The sequence below is a fragment of the Ranitomeya imitator genome, chromosome 5, assembly GCF_032444005.1.
Source record: "Ranitomeya imitator isolate aRanImi1 chromosome 5, aRanImi1.pri, whole genome shotgun sequence".
NCBI lineage: Eukaryota > Metazoa > Chordata > Amphibia > Anura > Dendrobatidae > Ranitomeya > Ranitomeya imitator.
The window spans coordinates 703,951,411-703,960,678 of record NC_091286.1 but is presented as its reverse complement, the minus strand read 5'-3'; the positions used below and the strand labels follow the sequence as shown (position 1 = coordinate 703,960,678).

The 9,268-nt window shown below is 44.5% G+C and overlaps 2 non-coding genes across 2 annotated transcripts; both read left to right on the top strand.

Annotated features, from left to right (window-relative positions):
* The first annotated feature begins 206 nt into the window (after positions 1-206).
* TRNAE-UUC (transfer RNA glutamic acid (anticodon UUC)) lies at positions 207-278 on the top strand. The gene has a single exon. It is a non-coding gene; the product is annotated as a tRNA-Glu (tRNA).
* Positions 279-1,072: 794 nt separating this feature from the next.
* Positions 1,073-1,145, top strand: TRNAA-AGC (transfer RNA alanine (anticodon AGC)). Its single transcript has one exon. It is a non-coding gene; the product is annotated as a tRNA-Ala (tRNA).
* Positions 1,146-9,268: the final 8,123 nt, after the last annotated feature.

Here is a 9,268-nt window from a genome sequence, read left to right as displayed (position 1 = left end):
TTGTATCTGCCACATAAATGGAAGAGTCCGAATAAGGGAAGAACATCCAGTGTCTCCTGTGTCATCTCCACCGGTCGGATCTCAGGGTCTCGGCTCATTGCTGGAGCTGCACATTCACAGCTTCTCCCATATGGTCTAGCGGTCAGGATCCACCGGTCGGATCTCAGGGTCTCGGCTCATTGCTGGAGCTGCACATTCACAGCTTCTCCCATATGGTCTAGCGGTCAGGATTCCTGGTTTTCACCCAGGCGGCCCGGGTTCGACTCCCGGTATGGGAAGGTGACTCCTTTTATTTTTGCTGTTTCCTTATTGTTGTTACAGTCAGAATCTTATTGATCAGTAAATAATGCACATGTATAATATATGATAGAAATGTCCGGTGTTCTGTGACCCATAAACCTGAAAACGCAGCGAGGAGATGGCGGCAGGAGAGCGGCAGAACACGAGCCTTCGATAGCTCAGCTGGTAGAGCGGAGGACTGTAGTGGAGCACAGACATCCTTAGGTCACTGGTTCGATTCCGGTTCGAAGGACATTTTATTACTTATTGGTAGAATTATAGAATTATGTCCAGAATTAATCAGGAACATTACTGATGGGGTCACATTACCACAATATCAATTTTCCTTATCGATACCTCTTCCTTCTCGATCTTCTGATGTGGGGCTTCTATTAGGGTAATTACGGTTCCTAACTTACTGCAGCGGGGATCATCCAGACAGCAGTCGCCTTCTCTGATCACTTTCCTCTAGAATTGATTGTGGTTACAGATAATGGTCTAATATAAAGATAAACTCGACATCTGGGCGCTGCTGTGTGAGGGCAGAAAGGTCAAGGAAGATGTCCGGTTCTGGGAAACAGCAGAACTGGTGAAACGTCTGTGATCTACAGCAGCAGCGGGATCAGCAGAGATCTCATCTACCAGTAGAGGTTTCTTCGTGGTCGTCCTTCTCTGTGCCGTGAGAACGTCCTGTCCCTGGGAATCGTTATTACGTCAGAAAGTATCATTTAATGCTCCACTATCAGCCGAGCTGCCACCTAGTGACGTGAGAAGCAGCTAGTGAAAACTGTGAGGGGGATTAGCTCAAATGGTAGAGCGCTCGCTTAGCATGCGAGAGGTAGCGGGATCGATGCCCGCATCCTCCACCATTTTTTCAAATGGAGTGAGAAATGTAATTATATTTTTTTCTGTTTAGTTCAGATCAACCCACTTAGTCTCTGTGTCATGAATCATGGACTATCACTGAAGAACTACAAAGTCTTCCTTTGGACAGCCCCTGATGTGCCTAAACTGTGGAAACCCCCACAAATGAACCCATTTTGGAAACTAGACTACTCAAAGACTTTATCTAGAGGTGTCATGAGCACCTTGAACTCAAAGATGCTACACTGAATTTTTCGAAGTTGAGCCGATAAAATGAAAAATTATATTTCCAACAAAAATTTTGTTTTAGCCCCACATTTTGCTTTTTCACAAGGGTAACAGGAAAAATTGCACCCTAAAATTTGTCATGAAATTTCTTGAGATATGTGGTGGAAAACTACTGTTTTGGCGCATGGCAGGGCTTGGCAGGGAAGGAGCACCATTTGACTTTTTGAACACAAAATTGGCTGATGCCACGTCAGGCTTGGAGAGCCCCTGATGTGCCTAAACAGTGGAAACTCCCCGCAGGTGACACCATTTTGGAAATTAGCCCTCTCAAAGAATTTACTTAGATGTCTTGTGAACGCATTGAATTCCAAGGTGCTTAATGCAAATGTATAACATTGAGCCATGAAAATAAAAATAATCACATTTACCACAGAAAAATGTTGTTTTAGCCCAATTTTTGAGTAACAGAAAAAAATTGCACCACATAATATTTTCCGCAGTCTCTTCTGAGTATGCTGATTTCCCATATGTGGTGGAAAACTACTTTTGAGGAAAAGTACAAAGCTCAAAAGGGAAGAAGTGCCAAATTGGAGCTCAGATTTTGCTGGAATGGTTTGACGGTGCCATGTCACAATGGCAGCACCTGAGTTGTCAGAACAGCAGAAAGCAAGGATTTAACGAACGTGGTCGTAGTGGCTATACTCAGGAGCCCGCCAGTGACAGCAAATCCATGGATGCACGTCCAGTTGAAGTATATTGTCACACAAAGACCTGTTTTGTCCATGTGCGGCAATGCACACTGCCTAGCCAATCAGAAGTCAGCAGTTAACATTTGATGTGCACCTGACCGTGGGTGCTTGGTAGTGACGCCAGTCGCTGGTATGCTGTTGTCAGGTGCCAGCTTCAGGAGAAGATTCTGAGCAGTGGGGGAATGAAGGGAAGTTCGGTGAGTATTTATTTTTAATCAGTGAGTACAGAGTGGCCATACATTATACTCTATGGATAACTGTGGGGTGCCTTATGTTCTATGGACAGCTCTCGGGTGTGCGTTTTACTCTATTGACAACTATGGTGTGTGCATTGTTCTATGTGGACAACTATGGGGTGTGTATTATACTCTATGGATAATTATGGGGTGTACATTATACTCTATGGATGACTATGGGTGTTTGTTATACTCTAGGGATAATTGTTGGGTGTGCATTATACTCTATGGATAACTATAAGTTGTGCATTATACTCTATGGATAATTACAAGTTGTGTATTATACTCTATGGATAATTAAGCGGTGTACATTATACTCTATGGATGACTATGGGTGTTCATTATACTCTAGGGATAACTATTGGGTGTGCATTATACTCTGTGGATAATTACAAGTTGTGTATTATACTCTATGGATAATTATGGGGTGTACATTATACTCTATGGATGACTATGGGTGTGCATTATACTCTAGGGATAACTATTGGGTGTGCATTATACTCTATGGATAATTATGGGGTGTACATTATACTCTATGGATGACTATGGGGTGCTGTTAAGAACAGGTGATTCAGAACCACAATGGACCTGGTGGTTACGAGCACAGAAAATGGCCTGATAGTTGCTAATCACATAGGACGAGCTCTGAGATGTGGGAACTCTGCTGACCACAATTCCTAATCCTATCATACCACACTAAAGGTAGCCGTGGAGCGTTCCTGACCAGACCTAGACGCCTCGGCACAGCCTGAGAAACTAGCTAGCCCTGAAGATAGAAAAATAAGCCGACCTTTGCCTCAGAGAAATTCCCCAAAGGAAAATGCAGCCCCCCACATATAATGACTGTGAGTAAGATGAAAATACAAACACAGGGATGAAATAGATTTTAGCAAAGTGAGGCCCGACTTACTGAATAGACCGAGGATAGGAAAGATAGCTTTGCGGTCAACACAAAAACCTACAAACAACCACGCAGAGGGGGCAAAAAGACCCTCCGCACCGACTAACGGTACGGAGGTGCTCCCTCTGCGTCTCAGAGCTTCCAGCAAGCAAGAAAAACCAATATAGCAAGCTGGACAGAAAAAATAGCAAACGAAAGAAACACAAGCAGAACTTAGCTTATGCAGGGCAGACAGGCCACAAGAACGATCCAGGAGAAAGCAAGACCAATACTGGAACATTGACTGGAGGCCAGGAACAAAGAACTAGGTGGAGTTAAATAGAGCAGCACCTAACGACTTAACCTCGTCACCTGAGGAAGGAACCTCAGAAGCCGCAGCCCCACTCACATCCACCAGAGGAAGCTCATAGACAGAACCAGCCGAAGTACCACTCATGACCACAGGAGGGAGCTTGACCACAGAATTCACAACAGTACCCCCCCCTTGAGGAGGGGTCACCGAACCCTCACCAGAGCCCCCAGGACGACCAGGATGAGCCAAATGAAAGGCACGAACCAGATCGGCCGCATGAACATCAGAGGCAAAGACCCAGGAATTATCTTCCTGACCATAACCCTTCCACTTAACCAAGTACTGGAGTTTCTGTCTCGAAATACGAGAATCCAAAATCTTCTCCACTATATACTCCAACTCCCCCTCAACCAAAACCGGGGCAGGAGGATCAACGGATGGAACCACAGGTGCCACGTATCTCCGCAACAATGACCTATGGAATACGTTATGGATGGAAAAAGAAGCTGGAAGGGTCAAACGAAAAAACACAGGATTAAGAACCTCAGAAATCCTATACGGACCAATGAAACGAGGCTTAAACTTAGGAGAGGAAACTTTCATAGGAATATAACGAGATGACAACCAAACCAAATCCCCAACACGAAGTCGGGGACCCACACAGCGCCTGCGGTTAGCGAAACGTTGAGCCTTCTCCTGAGACAATGTCAAATTGTCCACCACATGAGTCCAAATCTGCTGCAACCTATCCACCACAGTATCCACACCAGGACAGTCAGAAGACTCAACCTGCCCTGAAGAGAAACGAGGATGGAAACCAGAATTGCAGAAAAACGGCGAAACCAAAGTAGCCGAGCTGGCCCGATTATTAAGGGTGAACTCAGCCAAAGGCAAAAAGGACACCCAATCATCCTGATCGGCAGAAACAAAACATCTCAGATATGTTTCCAAGGTCTGATTGGTTCGTTCAGTCTGGCCATTTGTCTGAGGATGGAAAGCCGAGGAAAAAGACAAATCAATGCCCATCCTAGCACAAAAGGCTCGCCAAAACCTCGAAACAAACTGGGAACCTCTGTCAGAAACGATGTTCTCCGGAATGCCATGTAAACGAACCACATGCTGGAAGAACAATGGCACCAAATCAGAGGAGGAAGGCAATTTAGACAAGGGTACCAAATGGACCATCTTAGAGAAGCGATCACAAACAACCCAAATGACCGACATTTTTTGAGAGACGGGGAGATCCAAAATAAAATCCATAGAGATATGTGTCCATGGCCTCTTCGGGACTGGCAAGGGCAAAAGCAACCCACTGGCATGAGAACAGCAGGGCTTAGCCCGAGCACAAATCCCACAGGACTGCACAAACGAACGCACATCCCATGACAGAGACGGCCACAAAAAGGATCTAGCCACCAAATCTCCGGTACCAAAGATTCCAGGATGACCAGCCAACACCGAACAATGAACCTCAGAGATAACCCTACTCGTCCATTTATCAGGGACAAACAGTTTCTCCGCTGGGCAACGGTCAGGTCTATTAGCCTGAAAATTTTGCAGCACCCGCCGCAAATCAGGGGAGATGGCAGACAAAATTACCCCCTCTTTCAGAATACCCGCCGGCTCAGACAAACCCGGAGAGTCGGGCACAAAACTCCTAGACAGGGCATCCGCCTTCACATTTTTAGAGCCCGGAAGGTACGAAACCACAAAGTCAAAACGGGAGAAAAACAGCGACCAACGAGCCTGTCTAGGATTCAACCGTTTGGCAGACTCAAGATAAGTCAAGTTCTTGTGATCAGTCAAGACCACCACGCGATGCCTAGCTCCTTCAAGCCAATGACGCCACTCCTCGAATGCCCACTTCATGGCCAGCAACTCTCGATTGCCAACATCATAATTACGCTCAGCAGGCGAAAACTTCCTGGAAAAGAAGGCGCATGGTTTCATCACCGAGCCATCAGAACTTCTTTGCGACAAAACAGCCCCTGCTCCAATCTCAGAAGCATCAACCTTGACCTGGAACGGGAGCGAAACATCTGGTTGGCACAACACAGGGGCAGAAGAAAAACGACGCATCAACTCTTGAAAAGCTTCCACAGCAGCAGAAGACCAATTGACCACATCAGCACCCTTCTTGGTTAAATCAGTCAACGGTTTAGCAATACTAGAAAAATTATTGATGAAGCGACGATAAAAATTAGCAAAGCCCAGGAACTTTTGCAGACTCTTCAGAGATGTCGGCTGAGTCCAATCATAAATGGCCTGAACTTTAACAGGGTCCATCTCGATAGTAGAAGGGGAAAAAATGAAACCCAAAAACGAAACCTTCTGAACACCAAAGAGACACTTTGACCCCTTCACAAACAAAGAATTCGCACGCAGGACCTGGAACACCATTCTGACCTGCTTCACAAGAGACTCCCAATCATCCGAGAAGACCAAAATATCATCCAAGTATACAATCAGGAATTTATCCAGGTACTCTCGGAAGATGTCATGCATAAAGGACTGAAACACCAATGGAGCATTAGAAAGCCGAATGGCATAACCAGGTACTCAAAATGGCCCTCGGGCGTATTAAATGCTGTTTTCCATTCATCGCCCTGTTTAATACGCACAAGATTATACGCACCACGAAGATCTATCTTGGTGAACCAACTAGCCTCCTTAATCCGAGCAAACAAATCAGACAGCAGCGCAAGGGGTACTGAAATTTGACCGTGATTTTATTTAGAAGGCGGTAATAGTTGCGATGCCTCGGCACAGCCTGAGAAACTAGCTAGCCCTGAAGATAGAAAAATAAGCCTACCTTGCCTCAGAGAAATTCCCCAAAGGAAAAGGCAGCCCCCCACATATAATGACTGTGAGTAAGATGAAAATACAAACACAGGGATGAAATAGATTTTAGCAAAGTGAGGCCCGACTTACTGAATAGACCGAGGATAGGAAAGATAGCTTTGCGGTCAACACAAAAACCTACAAACAACCACGCAGAGGGGGCAAAAAGACCCTCCGCACCGACTAACGGTACGGAGGTGCTCCCTCTGCGTCTCAGAGCTTCCAGCAAGCAAGAAAAACCAATATAGCAAGCTGGACAGAAAAAATAGCAAACGAAAGAAACACAAGCAGAACTTAGCTTATGCAGAGCAGACAGGCCACAAGAACGATCCAGGAGAAAGCAAGACCAATACTGGAACATTGACTGGAGGCCAGGAACAAAGAACTAGGTGGAGTTAAATAGAGCAGCACCTAACGACTTAACCTCGTCACCTGAGGAAGGAACCTCAGAAGCCGCAGCCCCACTCACATCCACCACAGGAAGCTCATAGACAGAACCAACCGAAGTACCACTCATGACCACAGGAGGGAGCTTGACCACAGAATTCACAACAGGGTGCCTTATGTTCTATGGACAGCTCTCGGGTGTGCATTTTACTCTATTGACAACTATGGTGTGTGCATTGTTCTCTGTGGACAATTATGGGGCGTGCATTATACTCTATGGATAATTATGGGGTGTACATTATACTCTATGGATGACTATTGGTGTTTGTTATACTCTAGGGATAACTATTAGGTGTGCATTATACTGTATGGATAACTATAAGTTGTGCATTATACTCTATGGATAATTATGGGGTGTACATTATACTCTATGGATGACTATGGTGTTCATTATACTCTAGGGATAACTGTTGGGTGTGCATTATACTCTATGGATAACTATAAGCTGTGCATTATACTCTATGGATAATTATGGGGTGTACATTATACTCTATGGATGACTATTGGTGTTTGTTATACTCTAGGGATAACTGTTGGGTGTGCATTCTACTCTATGGATAACTATAAGTTGTGCATTATACTCTATGGATAATTATGGGGTGTACATTATACTCTATGGATGACTATGGGTGTTTGTTATACTCTAGGGATAACTGTTGGGTGTGCATTATACTCTATGGATAACTATAAGTTGTGCATTATACTCTATGGATAATTATGGGGTGTACATTATACTCTTAGGATGACTATGGGTGTTCATTATACTCTAGGGATAACTATTGGGTGTGCACTATACTCTATGGATAACTATAAGTTGTGCACTATACTCTATGGATAATTATGGGGTGTACATTATACTCTATGGATGACTATGGGTGTTCATTATACTCTAGGGATAACTATTGGGTGTGCATTATACTCTATGGATAACTATAAGTTGTGCACTATACTCTATGGATAATTATGGGGTGTACATTATACTCTATGGCTTTTGCTTTATACTCTATGGATGACTATGGCCTGTGAATTATACTATGGCCAGGATGAGGGAAAATTGTACCAAGATGGAGGACATACAGTATATAAATAATGTATGTCAGGATGGGGGGCCCCAGTTCAAATCTGCACCGGTTCAACCAAAACTGTAAAAGAAACAGTTTGAATCGGGTACCCGAACGGTACCCAAACTCAAACGCAGATTCCATTCAAATGAATAGGGGGGCAGAACATCCGGCAGTTCCCATGCTGTCATCTGTGTGACAGGACAGGAAATGTTGGGTCTGATTGGCGGTAACCTTCCACGTTACCACTGGTCAGAGCGCTGCGGTTCCCATGCCATCACACAGAAAAAGGTTGCCGCTGGTCAGGCGTCGGTTGATGACTACTACTCCCATAAGCCAGCACCTGCTCTCGCTGTTTGATGTGTGAGCAGGCGCTGCTGATTAGATTATTTATCAGCTGGCTCCTGTGCATTCTAATAGATGTCAGTTAGATGTAGAATCAGTGCATGTGTATGTTACTGTAATTGTATTCAATAAATAAGTAAATCTTTTTTAAAAATGGTCCCCCTTATTCTTGCTAACCTGCTGAGGGAAATTATTTATATTATTTAATTATTATTACATATATTATTATTTAAGTGTTATTCTAGTATGAGGCCACCAGGCTATTAGTAGCCTATAAATATCTGTATCGAGTCTCCTATGTATTTCCTTTAAAAACCACTTAGGTTGCTAGTGGTAAGGTAGACAGGAGTAGACAGAGTAAAAGTTTGAACAACTGGAGAGGATGGTTGAGGAATATCTCGAGCTCAACGTCAATGCCATCAGGGAGAATTTGGACCCTTTTGCATTTTGCTCTTCAAAAATGGAAGAGTGGACTGAGCTCGCCAGTCACGCCTTGGAGGTTTTTGTCATGCCTAGCAGCCAGCGTTCTCTCAGAACGTGTCTTCAGAGCTGCTGGTGGTATCATGATGGATAAGTTCATACGGCTGTCCCATCAAGATGAACAAGTCATGGATCTCCAATGACTTTTGCACCCCAGTCACAGACTGGGCAGAGTAGGCGATGGTGGTGTTTTTAGTGTTCAGTATTGATCTCGCGTTATTGCAGTCTGTGACACCTTCGTCATGGATTCTGTGCCTACTGATGCTAATGTCGCTGATGATGTTACAAACAAATTTTTGAAATGTGGAGACTTGAAGTGTCTCCATCTGGTGGATTGCCTGTAGTAAATGGGGTGTCAGAGCCCCATTAGACTATTTCTACTCTGGGGAAATTGATGCCACTTTATTGGTGTCTGCCCCTAATTTTTGAAAATGTTTGGACTCCGAGTTGGGTCTCCTTCGTGTGTGCTTCCTGTAGCAGTAGGGGTCCTAATCCTGCAGGCCTTCTCTTTCAGTCAACTACCTGTGTTATTATTATTAATTTTT